General features: G+C 47.3%; 1 pseudogene; it reads right to left on the bottom strand.

Annotated features, from left to right (window-relative positions):
- Positions 1 to 10,483: 10,483 nt before the first annotated feature.
- LOC142456202 (ATP-dependent RNA helicase DDX18-like) overlaps positions 10,484 to 17,813 on the bottom strand; it is a 32,830-nt pseudogene continuing 25,500 nt past the window's right edge.

Genomic DNA, 17,813 nt, shown 5'->3' on the forward strand with positions numbered 1-17,813 from the left:
TGGCGCGGCCTTGCTTGCTGAAAATGACGGGGGCTTGGAAAAGTGCTGATGAAGATCGTTGACCGCATCCTTCAGTAAGAATCGCAACTCACTGTCAGGGAAGCCCAAATCCTCACAACCGGACCAATAGACACCATCACGATCCAGTGAGAACAGACTGAAGTCGTCATCGAAGATTTCGTTGGACTTCTCATCACCATCGATGCTCATGAAAGCAACTGTCAAGAAATGCAATGATCGATTGCACTAGGCAGCCTTCTACAAACGCCCTACTTAAAGTTTCCTAACCTGAGCCAAGCCAAGGCATTTTTAACCACGTCACATGCATGTGAAAGCTAGACCATGGATGAAGAGGAAGGATGGTCCATCGGTGCATTTAAATGATAGTGCTGCCCAGAATGTCAACAGTGCCGTGGACGGCCAAGCACACCAGCAGATCTCTCTTGAATGAAGAACAGCCAGAATACTCCTTAGAAGAGACCATGGCGAGATTGCGTGTCTCACACTTTGGACAGGTTCCCTGGAAAGCGCAGTTCCTGGGAAGGGCATCGTGCTGCCTCGAGAGTCGGCACAAAAGAGGCAGAGCCTGGCTGAGGTGGATGAGACGGTGACTGTCCATACGGCGACAGTGGCACAATGGCACACAGTAACCACGGTGAGATGGCTCAGGACTGGGCAGGGCTTTGTTCGCGCTGTGAGTTGGAATCAACTCAGGGCACCTAACAACACTAACAATTCTGGACTCTCTGTCAAAAGGGCAAGTTTTTTTGTTTTGGTTTGGTTTGGTTTTTTGCATCCCCCAGGGACTTAACTCCTGTCCCATTTGCATTTTCTTTGCGTTTTGGCACATCGACGAAATCTGAAGGGGCCAGATCCGGCTGTAGCGTGCACGGGTCAGGTTTCCCAAAGCGATCCTGGTAGAGCAGACTTTGTTTCCGTCAAGACTGCGCAGGCGCATTGTCGTGATGCGTGATGGAAAACAGGTCCCGAGGCAATTTTCCTGACTTTGTTCACGTCGACCGCAGCCTTCTGTTTTTCTAAAGCTTCTGCAGAATAAGTCGGCATGCTCTTCTGCAGTCCTTCAAGCAAATCTACAAAGTCACTCCGTGGGGATCCCCCAAACCAGTCTCAGAACCTTCTCAGCAGACTGCTCTGCCTTGAAGTCAATTGGCCCAGAAGATTCTCCTAAGAAAACCCCCTGCTTTGATTGGACCCATTTCCCCCAACACATCCTTGGCAGATTATTCACATGCCATACAGTTCAACAGAGCGGCCACATCAAGAGGGGTTGCACCCCCAGCAGCACCATCAGTTTTAGAACATTTCCTTCTTTCTTGAATTCATGTTAGGAGCTCTCCATTTGCCCCCAGCCTCCCCTGCCACACCCCGGAGGAACCAATCAAGCCAGGTCCCATCTCTCGACTTACCTATCCTGGATTCCACATATACAGGGAAACATTAAGCAAAACCCCCCAAAACTAAGAAGAATAAGAAGTAAAACACGAAAAACCTCGATCAGAAAGAAAGCAGAAAATGTTAAAAGCCAGAACAAATGTGAGTGGGTCATAAGAGAGATCAACTGGTAGGGGGCTAGATCTGATCCTCAGCAGCTCTGCAACAATCCCTTCCCGATGCCTTGTGTGCGATAGCGAGGCGCTCACATCCCTGCTCCACCGACCTGTGTTTTTGCAGGTGCCCTCGCGAGACTAAGGCGAGAATGCCACTGAGAGAACCAGTGTGCATCCCTTCACTGAGCGCAGAAACATATTTCGAAACATTTTGTTTGGCATTAGCTATGCAAGTATGAACCAGATCCCTGGAAGCAATGTTGATCGACTTACACTCCGATAAGATGTTTCACCTGTAAATAGTAAGCGCTCCAGAGATGCCAGTGCCTATCATGGCCATTATCAGATCATGGTCATTATCAGACTACCCTTAGAAGGCATAAAGACAAGGCTGCTACTCTGGCAAAGAGCTGCCGTCTCAGAAACCCACGGGGGCAGTTCCTCTCTGCCTTGCAGGGTCACTCTGGGTGGGCACTGACTCCCTCGCAGTGAGAGGAGATGCTTAATGATGACCTAGCAGTGCTTAGTGTATTCAAAGGAGCCCTGGTGCCGTTCTGGGTCATGGGTTGGACTGCTAACCGCAAAGTCACCAGTTCAAAACCACCAGCGGCTCCTCGGGGCTTTCCAATCCCCATAAAGAGTTATGGTCTTGGAGACTCACAGAGGCGGTTCGACCCTATCCTGTAGGGTTGCCATGAGTCAGCCTTGACTCAGTGCCAGAGAGTTTGGTTTTTAGTTTAGTATGTTAAATACTGAATACATATTCTTATGGTGATATAATGATAGATCTACTGCAATTACATTCACATAAATATATATCCATACAAATAGATATACTACAGCTATATTCATACAAATATATTAAGTATATTAATCATATAATTAATAATTATACCAATAGTTATTACAGAGGAAGAGGAACGTGTGGGTTTAGGGTTTACTCAACAGAAACAAGCAGATCACAGCGGAGTTTATGAAATGTATACACTTTATTTGCTTCTCACTGTTACAAGGGTCGGTGTTCTGAATTTTCCTTGCATGTGACCTTTAGAAAGTATGAATGAGAGAATAGAGAACTTCTTGTTTTGGAAAAAATAATTACTAAAAACGCCAGAAAGCATTTTTTCTTTTTGTTGTTTTATTGTTTGCTAGTGTAATTTAGAAGGCTCTGATTCAACAAAGCAAAATCTTTAAAAGGTCACTAAATCTTTTCTATTCAGCCTCAGTTCTTTGTAATGCCATAATTTTGCACTATGTATTGAAAACCTTTTGTCGATATTGGCAGTCCTTGGCAGGGCAAACAGTTAAAATTTTTAATTTAATTCACTTTATTGAGGGCTCTCAGCAATAACAGTTAAATTCTTGATGACTGGCCAGAAGATCTACCCAGACGTGCCTGTAAAGACTGTCAGAAGACACTCAATAGAAACTAACAGCAATAATCAATACAAATGAGATTAAGTTGTATCTATTTGCCAACATCAAAGAGAAGTGAGACTCGTCTTTCCCATGTGTGCAAGCTATCTTTGAATAGTCTGATTTAAAGACAGACTGTGTGGTGGGTACAAAGTTCTACTGGGGAGGGGGCAGGGCCAGGAGCTAGACAATGTGGTTCAGAGCAGCTGAACTTGGGGCCTGGGTGAGCACTGAGCAGCAGAGTGGCCACGTACAATTAACCCGTGCATGTTTGAGCTGGGTCTATGAGAACATCATGGACAGAGAAGCCACGGAACACCAAATACCAGCTCCAAATGGACCAGCACAAGGGCAGCTACTTTTAACTTGCTCGTGTTTTACTTGTAACGGAGCCCCTTAGCACCAGGCACCTCCAGGTAGCCAGTCTGGATGAAGAGCAGCAGGGCTCTTGGCTGATCGATGGTAAACCACCCTCCTCCCCATGCTGGGGAACAGACAGCTTTACAATTATACACGTATAGAGATACATATATACAAATACATATGTATAGAGAGATGAAGAAATATTATTTTAATCGATTTTTAAATTATTTTAAAAATATTTTATTGGGGGCTCGTACAACTCTTATCACAATCCATCCATCCATCCATTGTGTCCACCATATTTGTACATTTATTGCCATCATCATTCTCAAAACATTTGTTTTCTACTTGAACCTTTGATATCAGCTCCTCATTTTTCTCCTCCCTCTTAAATCCCCTCCCTCATAAGCCCTTGATAATTTATAAATTATTATTTTGTCATGTCTTACACTGTATGACATGTCCCTTCACCCACTTTTCTGTTGTCTGTCCCCCAGGGAAGGGATTATAAGTAGATCCTTGTGATAGGTTCCCCTTTTCTACCCTACCTTCCCTCCACCTTCCTGGTATCACCACTCTCACCACTGGTCCTGAAGGGTTCGTCTGTCCTGGATTCCCTGTGTTTCCAGTTCCTATCTATACCAGTGTATATCCTCTGGTCTAGTCAGATTTGTAAGGTAGAATTGGGATCATGATAGTTGGTGGGGCTGGGGGGGGGAAGCATTAAAGAACTGGAGGACAATTGTATGTTTCATCATTGCTACACTGCACCTTGACTGGCTCCTCCCCACGACCCTTCAGTAAGGGGATGCCCAGTTGCCTACAGATGGCCTTTGGGTCCCTACTCCACCCTCCCTCTCATTCACAATGATATGATTTTTTGCTTTGATGCCTGATACCTGATCCCTTCGACACCTCGTGGTCACACAGGTTGGTGTGCTCCTTCCATGTGGGCTTTGTTGCTTCTGAGCTAGATGGCCGCTTGTTTATCTTCAAGCCTTTAAGAACCCAGACACTATCTCTTTTGACAGCCGGGCACCATCAGCTTGAAGAAAGACTATTTTACCTTCGTTTAGTTGTCAGAATGATGTTAGCATTGTTAGAAAGATTTTCTTTGGTTGCCATTTCAAAGTATTGGATTTCCATCTGTGTAGCAGTTGGTACATTGCTGGGCCTTACATAAGAACTAGGCTAGAGGTTTGTAATAGATGAACACGTGCTAATCAGGATGGTAATGTATCTATTATCTGTGACTTAATAGACAAGCAATATCGGATGTCATGCAAACTGCCTTGATCTACAAGGTAACAGATAACAAACCCAGTGCCTGAGACAAGTTCTGTAGTCCACGTGTAGGAGCGGCTGCTTTGCATTAGTTCACGTAGATTCTCTTGTCATCTGCATTCATGTGGCATAGGATGGTCTGTGTTTAGGCATTGCATGTGTGTAGACTTGGTATCCTTGTAAAATCCTGAGGATTTAATTTTTTTTTCCAATTCCAGGGGCTGCGTGCCAGTACCAGTACCTGTCATGTGCAATGCCCGCTATCTGACCCAGCTAGGAGAGCCACAGAAAGGTTTCGAGTTCTTTGATGATAATGTTGTAACCCCCTATGGACCGTCTATGGAGAAGAGGTGAGTTGGGCTTTGTTGGATGGGATGAGCTACTTTCTGCTGGCTGGGTAAGGCGTAACACACATGACTGCAGGCTCTGGCAGAATCCCCACACGGGGACCCGGACCCCACCTCCCACGGTGGAATCAGAAGGTGTGAATACTGCCATTCTGGAAAGGACATGGCTTTAGGATCTAGTCTTGCGCAATGGGAAGCATCTGCCTGGGATTTTGAATGCTGAGAGAGCTGCACAGAGGAAGAGAGACAGAGGTTTCTTCGGGGCTTCCAATGGTAGAAGAGTCGAGACTGCAGGCATCATTTTGACCTTGAAAAGCAATGACGTTCCTGCGGCCCCCTCTGTGGTCTTGGTTCCTTCCTAGCCTTTGGTTCTGTCTAGTTTTTTTAAGAGTGGATCTCGGTTTATTTATTTTTAATTTTCTATTCATTTTATAAACCACTCAAGAGCCTTCCAACAAACTCCTTTTCAGTCTTTGAAGTAGTCAGAGCCAGGGTCTGTATGTCACAGCCCAGATCAGTACTCTGCTCCAAACGGTAACTGATATATTATTTTCACAAAATAATAATAATATATGAATGATGAAGGGTTCATGAGGGAGGGGGGAAATGAGCAGCAGATATTAAGGGCTCAAGTAGAAGGCAAATGTTTTGAGAATGATGATGGCAACAAATGTACATATGTTCTTGACACAATGGATGTATGTATGGTTTGTGATAAGAATTGTACGAGCCCCCAATAAGAAAAAAAAGTGGAAATAAACATTTTAAAATAGTGAAAAAACAAAACAAAAAGGTAACTGATGTACAATCTATAAAAAAATCATGTGTAATATGGCAAAGGGCGCCTCACAAGTAGAATATGTGAACGTTGGGGACCTCTGTCCCCTGTCTACTGCAGCAGGCTCTGGGCCACCAATTTCTGGGCTCGGCTGGTCTGGGCACTCCACTGCAGGGTATTGCAGCTTCTGCCGTGCCTGCCATCCCAGTTGGCATCTCCCTGTGAGTCTTGAGTGCAAGCTTCCCAGGAAAAGTCTGAAGGGCTGGATCAGCCACCAGCTGCGATGGGGTGCTCTCCAGGGGCAGATCTTCAGGTAACAGGGGGGTATGTACATTGACCTTTCCTGGGTCAGTATTCATCCTTCAACTGGTCACCTGTGGCCAGGCCCATGGGTCACAAAGAACCACACAAAGATCTCTTCAGAAGGGGCCCGTGGACATCACAGCCACGTGTGTGTGTGCGTGCGTGTGTGTGTGTGTGTGACTATGAGTCGACATCGGCTTCTTGGCAGTGAGTGAGAGATGCTTGTGTAAGTGAGATTGTACAATCTTCCTGTTTTGTGTCTGACTTAGTGCACTCAGCCCAATGTTTCCGAGCCTGCATCACATGTAACATGTATCCGAACTTCATTTCTCATTATGGATGAATGATATCCCTTGATGTGATTGGACCACATGTTGTTTATGTGGTCCTCTCCCTCTATTTAATGGTCATTTCTATTTTCTTCTCTTCCAGGTGTGTTTTTCTTCAGCTTCCAATCTTTAGCTAGGCTTTGGAGGGGTTTGTGGGGCAGCAGTGCTGGTCTAAATTGGGGTGGGAGAATTCAGTCCTTCCGACTGGTTCCTGACCACCTTGCTGTGGCGTAGAACTCACGTACAGCCCGGGTAAACACATGTGTACCCAAGTCACATTCTTCGGCAACGTCTCTGGCTTCTCAGTGGCCTTGTCTTTGGGCACGCAGTGGCCCGAGTTCGTACAGGGAAAGGGCTGCATGTGGCTGCGACCCTTTGCAGCATGACCTTTGTTCCCCCTTGTCATCTTGGAAGTGTGGACGTGAGGGGGCCCATTCATCCCTTGATGCACGCTTGGCTTGTTTCCGCCTCTGAGCTACTGTGAATGGCGCTGCAATGGAAAGGTATGCACGTATCTGCCTGAGTCCCTGGTTGATGGCGCCAATCTCTTGGGCACAGAACAAGGAGTAGATCTATTTTATAATGGCATCTCTACAAAATATTTGAAATCCATGAGAATTTCATGAAATAGTCAATAAACGAGAGGATGGAAAAGACGAGACAGTAAGTTTTTCACATCACTCCATGCCAAAACAGATTTTAGATGGATTAAGAGTTAGATATTAATTAAGTGCCTATTATGAGTGAAGAAGATGAGCTATAAATGTGCAGTGAATGTTGTGTTGATTGTAAATATTCACAGATAGACCTAGACCTCAAACATGGACAGGTACTGAAATATCAGCGCGAGTCTTTCAGCGATGGGATTATGACCATTTTTTTGCTTGTTTTTCCTTCCTCACATTTTCCACAATGAGCATTTTGGAAGTACTAATGCAGTTTTTTAAAGTTTTTTTTTTAAGTCAATCGACACATAATCACACACACACCCTCTGAGAGACAAACAACAGAAACCATGGGAGAAAGGAGACAGAGGTCAGTGTAATGAAATGAAAATAATAATATGAAATAATGAAAATAATAATAATTTTATCAAGGGGTCGGGACATTGGGGAGGGAGAGAAAAAAATGAGGAGCTGATACCAAGGGCTCAAGTGGAAAGAAAATGTTTTGAGAATGAAGAGGGCAACAAATGTACAAATGTGCTCGACATAATGAATGGATGTATAGATTGTGGTGAGTTGTACAAGCCCCAGTAAAATGATTAAAAAATATTTATCAAGGGGTCATGATGGTGGGGTGGAGGGGACAGGAGCTGATCCCAAGGTCTCAATAGAAAGTAACTGTCTCGAGAAGAAGGCTGGCAACATCTGTACAAATGTACCTGATACAATTGATGCATGGATTGTGACAAGGGTTGTAAGAGCCCCTAATAAAATGATCTCTTAAAAAATGTTTTAAAATTTATCATCAACTGTCTGCCCAAGAAAAGGGGCATTTTATGCATGGGGGTGACACGTCCTAAGAAGAATAACAATGTTCAGAATGAGTAACGAGGTCCGTCACCTCTGAGTTTGGTGGTGGGGCCACACTCGGTGTCTCCTGTCAAAATACGGGTGACTTAGAGGAGCCGTCCTCTCCACGGGTCCCTGCCAGGTGTGCACCTGTCACCAGGTCCCAGAGACCCTAACATGATGGTCAGGTAACCCGCCAGCTGTGACCATGTGGGAACGGTGGCGGTCTGAGTATTTAGTTGAACTCTGGATTTGTAGGAACAGAAGGTAGATTGAAGATTCCTGGTGGAGCAGTGGTTATGTGTTGGGCTGCCAACAATAAGGTTAGCAGTTCGAAACCATCGGCTGCTCCAAGGAAGAAAGATAGAGTTTTTTATCCACGTGTTCCTGACCCCTACCACCAAGATTAAAGTCTTGGAAACTCACCAGAACATTTCTACCTTGTCCTAGAGCAGTGGTTCTCAACCTTCGTCATGCCGTGACCCTTCCATACAGTTCCTCAGGTGGTGGTGACCCCTCCAACCATAACATTATTGTCATTGCTACTTCATCACTGTCATTTTGCTACTGTGATGACTCGTCATGTAAATATCTGATACGCAGGATGTATTTTCATTGTTACTAATTGAACATCATTAAAGCATAGTGATTCATCACAAGAACATTATATAATTATAGATTGTGAATTATTTTTTTCTAATGACAAATACATGAAATTTTGTCTTGAAGCACGGTGTAACCTGGGTACCAGTCTTCCTGCCGGGTACTTGTGGGTGGCTGTCTCTGCGTGTGGGCAGGTGGGCCCACCTGGAGATGAGAGAGGACCAGTGTCTCGGTTCCTAAGACCAACGGAAATATGTGGTTTCTGATGGTCTTAGGCGATCCCTGTAAAAGGGTCGTTCAATGGGATCGCACAACCCACTGGTTGAAAACCACTGTCTTAGAGGGTCACTAAGAGTCGGCAATCGACTTGATGGCAGTGAGCATGATGGTGGCCTGATGGGAATATGGGAGAAAAAGGTGCCTGAAAGGCTTCATTGGCATTTGTCCCTCATCTGGTCCCATGGGAGAAAAGACTCGGACTCATCACTCAAGTCTGCCCTCCACATGCGGCAGTTTCAACTCCACCGCGCTCCCACTCTAAGCAGTTCTTACAATCCTCTGGTGGATGCAAAGGAAAATTAATCTGGCGAGCTTGTCCGGTAATCCAGTTTAAATGTTTTAAATGCTCTTTCCCCAAAAGCAAGCACCCGGATACTTGCATTAGCAACCGGGTGAAAATGTCCTTGCCCTCTTTTGGGGGGATGGGCGATGTAAATGTGTGTTATGTCAGCCTATAGGGTTGACCACATAGCTATGGAGTATTTTGTTTTGTACTCTCACAGAAGAATAACTATGCTTCTATCATTAGCATAAAAGATCTAGCCCATAACATGGGGAAAAAAACCTTCATTTAGAGGGAACGAGGCAGTCTAGGGATAAATCTAGATCAATTTATCTAGAGCTAAATCTAGATGATTCCAAGCAAGGGCTGGTACCGGCACCTCCCACTGCAGGAGGCTGAAGGGAAACAGCTCAGTCACAGGACATCCCAGATGCTGGCAAGGTGGCTCTCGTATCACACTCTCTTGGAAGTGCCTCTTGGACATGGTCACTGACCGGAGGAGGGACAGAGGTTGGGACACTGTCAGGGTAGCCAGCTCCTAACAAATAATCACGAGTCCGATAGGCGCAATTATGCAGCTATGATATATAAAGATTACAGTAAAGTTATAGAGAATAAGAGAGATAGGAGAGAGAATAAAATGGAGTCAAACACATTTCATGGTAGCATGCTCACTTCAGCCCCGCTTGATGGTCCACATGAGGATGCAGAAGGTGGGAAGGGCAGGAGATGGAGGGGAGAGGGAACCGGGAAGGAGGACCGGAGGAGCGGTGGCAGGGCTGAAGAGGGAGCATCTTTATTGTTTGGGGGCTGTTATAGGTAGCCGTTAGTCATGCATATTCAGGAGTTACATACGTCACAAGATGGGTGGGAATCACAGTAAAATTCCCTGAGCTCATAGGTGAGGAAACCTAATCCCTGTTTTGGGGGAAGGCATCAGTGGGATGGGCACCGCAGTGGGAGGAGATAATCGGGGATGTCTGCCTCTACAGGGAGACAGAGTCAGCCATGTGCTCACTTTAAGGCAGCATCGCTGTTGGGGGAGAATCTGCAGGAATGACGTTTGTGAGTTTCCCACAAGAGACCAGGTCCAAGTTCACGAAGGGGTTCCCAAAACGCTGTCTGACAAAAGAAGACAGACTTAGGAAGTCAACCCAAATTGCTAAGATCGACCCTTTCCTTCAAGGAGATCGTCAGGCTTCTCGGCCAGGCCATCACAAGTCACAACGCCTTATGAGCAGGAGGTGTGGAGCTGCATGTGGACTCTCCTGTCTGTACTGTTGGTACCCTACAGCCCCAGCTGGGGCGATGGGAGTCATGCCCATGCTCAGCAGTGTGGGCTCTTTGCAGGAGAGCTGGGTGTGGACAGAGTAGACCATCTGCAGGGGAGCTGCTTACCACCCGGTCAACCCTGGCTCATGGCAACCCAGTGTGCTCCGAGGGCTTCCAGGGGTTGATTTTCCAGGAGTGGATCACCAGGCCGTACTTCAATGTCCGGTCCAGGTCAGGCCCTCCAACATGCTTCCGTGTGCTCTGGCCTCGAAAGGCAGGAACTGACGCATGGCAACTGCACGTGATTTTAAGGTCCTGGTGACCTAACAGGCTACACAAAGGGGCTGCGAACCACACGTTCCACTTTCAAACCCACCAGCTGCACTTGGGGAGAAAGAGGAGGCTGTCTGCTCCCATAGGACTTGGAAGCCCACGGGGATCGTTCCACTCTGTCCTGACACGGTCGGAGTGCACCCGATGGCAGGGAGTTTAGTTTCTTTGTTCGTTTGTTTTGAAGGGTTAAGACCATGTCTTTGTATCTATCAGCACCTCAAACGCCCACACCAAACTCACTGCCATCGAGTCAATTCTGACCCATGGTGACCCTAGAGGGCAGGGCAGAACTGCTCCTGAGGATTGCTGAGACTGCAACTCTTCATGGGAGGAGAAAGCCCTGTCTTTCTCCCATTCCGGCACCTAGCATGATGCTTCTTTCTAGAACAGCGGTCCTCAACTTGTGGGTCCCAACCCCTTTGGAGCTCCAACGACCCTTTCACAGGGGATGCCCGACGCATCACAGTAGCAAAAAGACAGTGATGAAGTAGCAATGAAAATAATGTTCTGGTTGTGGGGAGGGGTTCACCACAACAGGAGAAACTGTCTGAAAGGGTCGCAGCACGAGGAAGGCTGAGAACCACTGCTCTAGAAGGTAGCCATCTAGCTACAGTGTTGAGTCGGAATCCACTGGACACCAAATGGTTTCTCATCCCCTGGCTACTGCCCGGCATGTGGTGCAAGCCCCATTCAAACGGAGCACAAAGTCACTCTCTCAATGCACTTCTGTGGAGGAAGGGGGCCCCAAGGAAGATGGGGGGAGGCCCCCAGCCATTTGTAGTTTTGCATTTCAAAGAGACCATTCTCCCCTGAATTGGACACATAGAAATTGGGACATCGGTGTTTGGTCTACGGTGGATCGTCTCAACAACCGTCAAGAGCAAAAATAAGATAAATTGTACATGTGTGCAGGCGCACATACATAGACATGTATAAGCCTCCTTCGTTTCCTACCTTTCCAGCGTTACAGATTTCTTTAAGACGAGCTCATATCTTGGCTTGAGCCAGTCTGCTTTGTGGTCCAAGGAGCCTGCCCATCCTTCCAAGGTCAGCGTTTTCTCCCGGCCAGGATCAGGAAGGAGCGAATACGACGCCAGTCAGATCCGGAAAGGTTTGGGCTGTTCTTCCTGTGACCCCCGTGTGTTTCCTCCCTGCCCCTTTCTGCCGCGACTTCTTTTTTAATCATGTGAGTATTTTCTGTCGGACTCCCCCTCCGGGTTACTTCGCCATGGTCACTGATGGAAAAAACAACAAAAAACAAGATCCAGAGGGGGGTGGGGAGGGTGTGCCCAAGGTCACTTGTGCCCAGGGTCACTTAGCTAGTTAGAACAAGAGCAGACCAAAGCTCCTGCTCTGCCCACTTGACAGCACTGCCTGCAGGGGCAGGGGCACCCTGGGCCATCTGATTGAGATGGAGAATTTACTACAGTGTGAAGTTGGGCTTGTTGCTCTGCACCATGGTGTCCCTGCCTCTTCCCCACTGGCAGGGAACGTTCATAGGCCAGGCACACTGTCACCAGACACCTGCCCACGGCACCCTGGGCGGTCACTTCTCAGGGTCCAGAATCTGGGGCTGGTTGAGAAAGGAGACATGCCCTTCTGCTGGCTTCTCTCTTCTCCAAGACGGATCCTCTAAAGATGTTGGCTCTGCCGCTTACAACTGAAATATATCTCCGCGGTGGGAAAATGCAGCCGACGGAGAGATGGTGGTTTCAGTGGTCTACTCGTGGGAGGACGGGCAGCAAAGCTGGGGGCTCTGCTTGTGTTTTGTCTGGTTTTGCATTTAGCCTGTCCACTGCTAACGTGACCCCCATCTTCTCAAGCAGAAGGCCTCTCGCTCCCCAATTCACCTGAAGCAGGTCAATCTGCCTTCACGTATGGGGCTGCGTTGACTTGCCCAGGACATTCAGTCGACTTGATCACTTGTTCCAGGCTCACTGATCCTTTCGCATTCCCTCTAGAACCCTTTGCAACAATTTCTTAACCCCACAGCTCTCTTCCCCCTGCCAGTTGGCGGGTTCAAACTTCTGGCCTGATGGTTAGCAGCCTGATACACAACCCACTGGTACCACCAGGGATCTTGTGAAAGCAAATACGAAAACAACACTCTCCGCCATCCGGTCAATGCCGACTCACGGCAACCCTATAGAACAGGGTAGAACTGCCCCTGTGGGTTTCCGGGGCTGTAACTCTTTACAGGAGTAGAGAGCCCTACCTATCCCCTCACTCCACTCCCCCACCCTGAGGAGCAGGTAGGGGTTTTGAACTGCAGATGTTGCACTTAGCAGCCCAATGTGTAACCGCTAGGTGACCAGAGCTCCTTGTGAACGAGTAGGAAGGGGTGCATTGGCCACCCAAATGATGAGCTGGGTGAAAGAGTAGATTGCTGAGGCACTTTCTGATCACTGGGCCCCACAACCCACGTGTAGACCCCTAAGGCTTTCCCCAGTCCCCGTTGTTTCTGTCTGGGAGTCATGTATCATTCATAGTTTATTACAAATGAACCCTAAGAACGTTCTGGTGCTGGCCTCCTGCCATACACATTTTCTCGTTTGAGTGAAAGCCAGGGTTTAACTGCGAACTGTCTCCTTTTTTCCTTAAAGGCTTCATGGTGCCATCTGCGCAGTCGCTCCAGAGCCAGAAATCCCAGGCCCTCGTTACTGGCCGGCCAGGTTCTAACACCAAACCGATCCTCCCTCCAATCCCTCAAGGTCGCAAGTAGCCCAGCACAGCCTCGTCCGACCTTTGTGTGGAATCTCCCTCGGATCATGTCCAGTCTCTCCTTTCTTACGCACCACTGGTTCTTCTCACCCAAGCCAAATAGCTACGAAAGCATTGTTCCACCTGCCTTCAGCCACTCAATCAACCTCTCTTGTTGATTTTCAGAACAGCGCCTCTCTTTCTTTCTTCCTTTTTTTTTTTCAATGCGAGCCAGAAGAATGGCTGAGAAGCTTCCAAAATGTCACCTCCGTTTTTTCCCACACCCCTAAAAGATTCCTCCCATTACTTTCTGCACTGCGGGGGCAGGTGCCTCCATGCCCCAAGGTCCCTGCATTCCTTTGGGCAGAGTGGTTTGGGGCTCCAGCCATCTGTGATGGGGCTCTTAAAATGTCGGTGTGTGGCTGTGTCCTGTGTGGCTTTAGCCCAAGGGCGTGGGTGGTCCTGTCCTGCTGCTTCTACATGGGTTGTGGGTGGACAGGGACTCCTGCCCACCATGATGCGTGCTGCATCTCTCACGGGGAATGATGGGCTCTCTTCTTACCGAAAGCGTGTTTACGCCAGAAAGAGAGGATGATCGTCCCTTCAGCTTGGTCTTAATGATTGTTTTCCATGGTTCCCACCTTGCTTTGGTGAGATGAAGGAATAAAGAAGATCAGATAACTTCTGTCTCTCACCTTTTTCTGACTCTGGTAATGTCTTGTCTGGTGTGTGGTGTGGTGTGTGTGTGTGTATGAGTATAATTCAAGGCCAAACTCACTGCCAGTGATTCCACCTCCAAGTGGACCTGTAGGACAGAGTAGAGCTGCCCCAGTGGATGTCACCATTTTGTGAGCAGACTCCCTAGCTTTACACAAACTTTGGTGCTATTGTAGACAACGCTGGGGTTCAGTTGCTGGACTGGCCTGGTTATGAACACCTTGAACTTCATCTTTATTGGCTGGTAAATGGTCTCTCCTTCAAGTCTCCTGCACTTGACTCTTTGTGGGAAAGGAGGGTCCAGCTAATATTATAGTAACTGTTAAATATAATGAACATCAAAGGACCCTGACGATGTACTAGGCTTACGACTTTGCCTTCTCTCCATCGGCGGGAAGACAGGCCAACCTGCTTGTGGTTAGGTTAAAATGGAGCACCCTATCATTGGATCATCCTTAGGATCCAATTAAATTTGTTCTAGTTTTTAATATTTTCTGCTTTCTTTTCGATTGAGTTTTTTTCTTTTACTTTTTGTAATTCTCGTAATTTTTTGTTGTTGATTTGTTTTGTTCATTTTTTTTCTGCATGTGAAACCAGGACAGGTGAATCTATAGAGACAGTGACTGGATTCAGGGATCCTCGGCGGGGGGGGGGGGGGGTCTGGAGGGGAGGCTGGGGGGGGTGGGGTGGGAGCTAATCATTATGAGGCCCAGAGGGAAGAAAATGCCCTAAAATGGATGGTGGTGATGATCGTGCAACGCTTCTTGACGGGATGGAACAATTGGCGTGTGTGTTATATGAATTACATGCCAATAAAACTGTTGGGGGAAATGGCAACCGAGACAGCCGTTGGGGCAGCTCTCCCCTGTCTCTCGACTTTGCTGTGAGTCAGACCTCACTCAACTGTTCCCAACAGCAATGCTGCCAAGAAGGCACCTTCCTTCAATTCCACTGGCCAACGCATTTTGGTCCCTCAACTGTCAGACTTATTTCTGGATATATTTGACCTGCTGGTTCCAAAAATGGCAGTAGTTCCCTCCCCCCACTCCCACCCCCCATCAGCTCTAGGTGTTGAGATAGAGAACACATGCCATACACCACACTTGACTCAGCTGGATTGTTAAAATAAAAGAGAGATTTGCGTGTAGTGTTCGCTAGGCTGAGAGAGGGAGCACACGCTGGCTATATTTAAAGTAATTTGTGTTGCACTGTACATATATATGGGTCGTTAAGCCTCATCCAGCACCCTTTGATCCAAGGATATATTTGAAGAATGTAAATTACATGAATTTGGAATGGTCCCCAAGTAGCACTTCACCTTTATTAAGAACTGACTAGCAAGCAGTTCCTTGTTATCTTCGGAAGGGGCAGAAATAAGGTGCCGTGCAATGAAGAAGGAGCCCTGCTGATGTAGTGGGCCACGTGCCTGACTGCCAAGCACACAGCAAGAGAAAGATGAGAGCTTTGTTCTTGTCCTTATTTCAGGACAGGAGGAATTGCATGGTGGTGCTCCCTTTGTGCCTCAAATACCCTGGACGTGGAGCAAGGGAACCTGCAGTCCCAAGCACCAGCCAAAGGCAAAAACAAAATCCAAACTCACTGCCATCAAGTCTGTGCTGACTCACAGCAAGCCTGTAGGACAGGGTAGAACTGCCCCTCTGGTTTTCCAAGACAGTGACTCCTTAAGGCTGTGGAGAGTCTCCCAAGAAGCCGCAGCCGGGGGTTTCAGATTGCTGACCTTGCAGTTAGCAGTTCAATGAATAACCACCAGGGTGCCTTCAAATACCAATAGGCTCAGATTTTGTTTTTTTAAAGTCCCTGGAAAAATCTGCTCTCTTAGTCCAAGGACTCAAAGAGGGGGAGCCCAGCAAGACGGAAACATCTTTGAAAATAACCACCATCCTTCAGTCAAGCATCCTGGGAAAGACCAGAGCCCCACCTTACAGTCACCCCCGTTGACCAAGGTCCCACCTCTTCCCTGCTGCAAACATGGACCCTTCTATCAGCGGTTCTCAAGCTGTGGGTCACGACCCCTTTGGGGGTCGAATGATCCTTTCACAGGGGTCACTTGATTCATAACATTAACAAAATTATAATTATGAAGTAGCAACTAAAACAATTTCATGGTTGGGGGTCACCACAACATGAGGAACTGTTGTAAAGGGTCGCGGCACGAGGAAGGTTGAGAACCATACCTTAGATGATGGTCCAGAATTAACAACACACATGCGTACATATACACACATACATACACACACACACATACATACACACACATGTATGTATATACACACACAAATACACACAGTGTCAGCAAAGACTGGGGTGGAGGCAGGGGACCTAGACTTCCAACTCCCACCCATTTGTAATGTGGGCCTCCTCCTCCTTCCACTGGGTGGGACCAGACCCACCTTCTCTCAAGACCAGTGGAGGCCTGTGGGGACCCTAACCTTCCATTCAGAAGACCCCACTCCCTGCCCGGGGTATTAGCAGGGACTTACGAGGGAACTAGAATTTCCACCTGATACTCATGGGCTGGCACAGCCTTTCCCATGGGCCTGCGGTCTGGGAAGGCCTGATACAAAGAAGGCTTCAGTAAGACTCGGGCTCATAATAACATGGGATCCACAGTTTTTAAAGTTACTCTCTACTTAGGACCAGGACAAGCTCAACTTGAATGAGACAAGACCACCAACAATGTCACCGCTAAGGTGACATAGCTGATGATGGGAGATGGAAGCTGGTGAGGATTGGAAGGCACCGCCACGAACATGCTGCAGCAGCACCCAAACCTCTTCTTACAACAAAGGCAACAGAGGACAGCCCAGTCAATGGGACGACACGGAGAGGACCCAGCTGGGCATTTCAGATGGGGCAATACAAGAGCTGGTGTTTCAAAGCTCAGTGTCAGATGGAGAGAACTGAACAAAGACTCTGTAAAGTTGAAGACTGGGAAACTCACAGCGACCCAAAGGACGGGGTAGAACTGCCCCTGTGAGTTTCTGAGATGGTATCTCTTTATGGGAGTAGAAAGCCCTATCTTTCTCCCATGGAGCGGCGGATGGTTTTGAACTGCTGACCTTGCGGTTCGCCCAATATGTCACCACTATGCCACCATCCATCCCGAGAAACAGAAAGGAGACTTGGCGGGAGTGCATGTGGGAATACAAAAAGGGACCAAATGCCCCTGTCATTCCAGTAGGCAAGGGACAAGGGCGTGTGGCTGAGCCACATATCTGAAGAAATACTAACTGAAAATTCCTCAAGTCTGGCCAAGTTCCCAAACCTACAGATTCAAGAAACTGAGTGAACGCCAAACAAGAGAAGCCTGAGGATACACACACATACACACACCCCTTACACCCTAACCAAACTCATAACAATGATAAATAATGAAAAAAATTTTGAAACCATTGAGAGAGAAAAAGAAGCTATCTTACAGGGGGAAAAAGAACTGAAATGGTAGCAAACTTCTTATCATCAACTGTTGCGTCTAGAAGGAATTGGCAGCATTTCAAATGACGTAAGAACTGTCCGCCTGGACGGCTCTGTCCAGTGAAAACGAAGGAGCGGGAATTTGCCACCGGCCCCATGACACGTAAAACAATAGCTGACAGTTCTTTTTTTTTTTTTTAGTTTTAAATAACAATTTCTTTCCCCTTACACTCTTTTTTATATTGTTTTATTAGGGTTCATACAACTCTTATCACAATCCATGCATACA

The sequence above is a fragment of the Tenrec ecaudatus genome, chromosome 9 (genome assembly GCF_050624435.1).
Source record: "Tenrec ecaudatus isolate mTenEca1 chromosome 9, mTenEca1.hap1, whole genome shotgun sequence".
Taxonomy (NCBI): domain Eukaryota; kingdom Metazoa; phylum Chordata; class Mammalia; order Afrosoricida; family Tenrecidae; genus Tenrec; species Tenrec ecaudatus.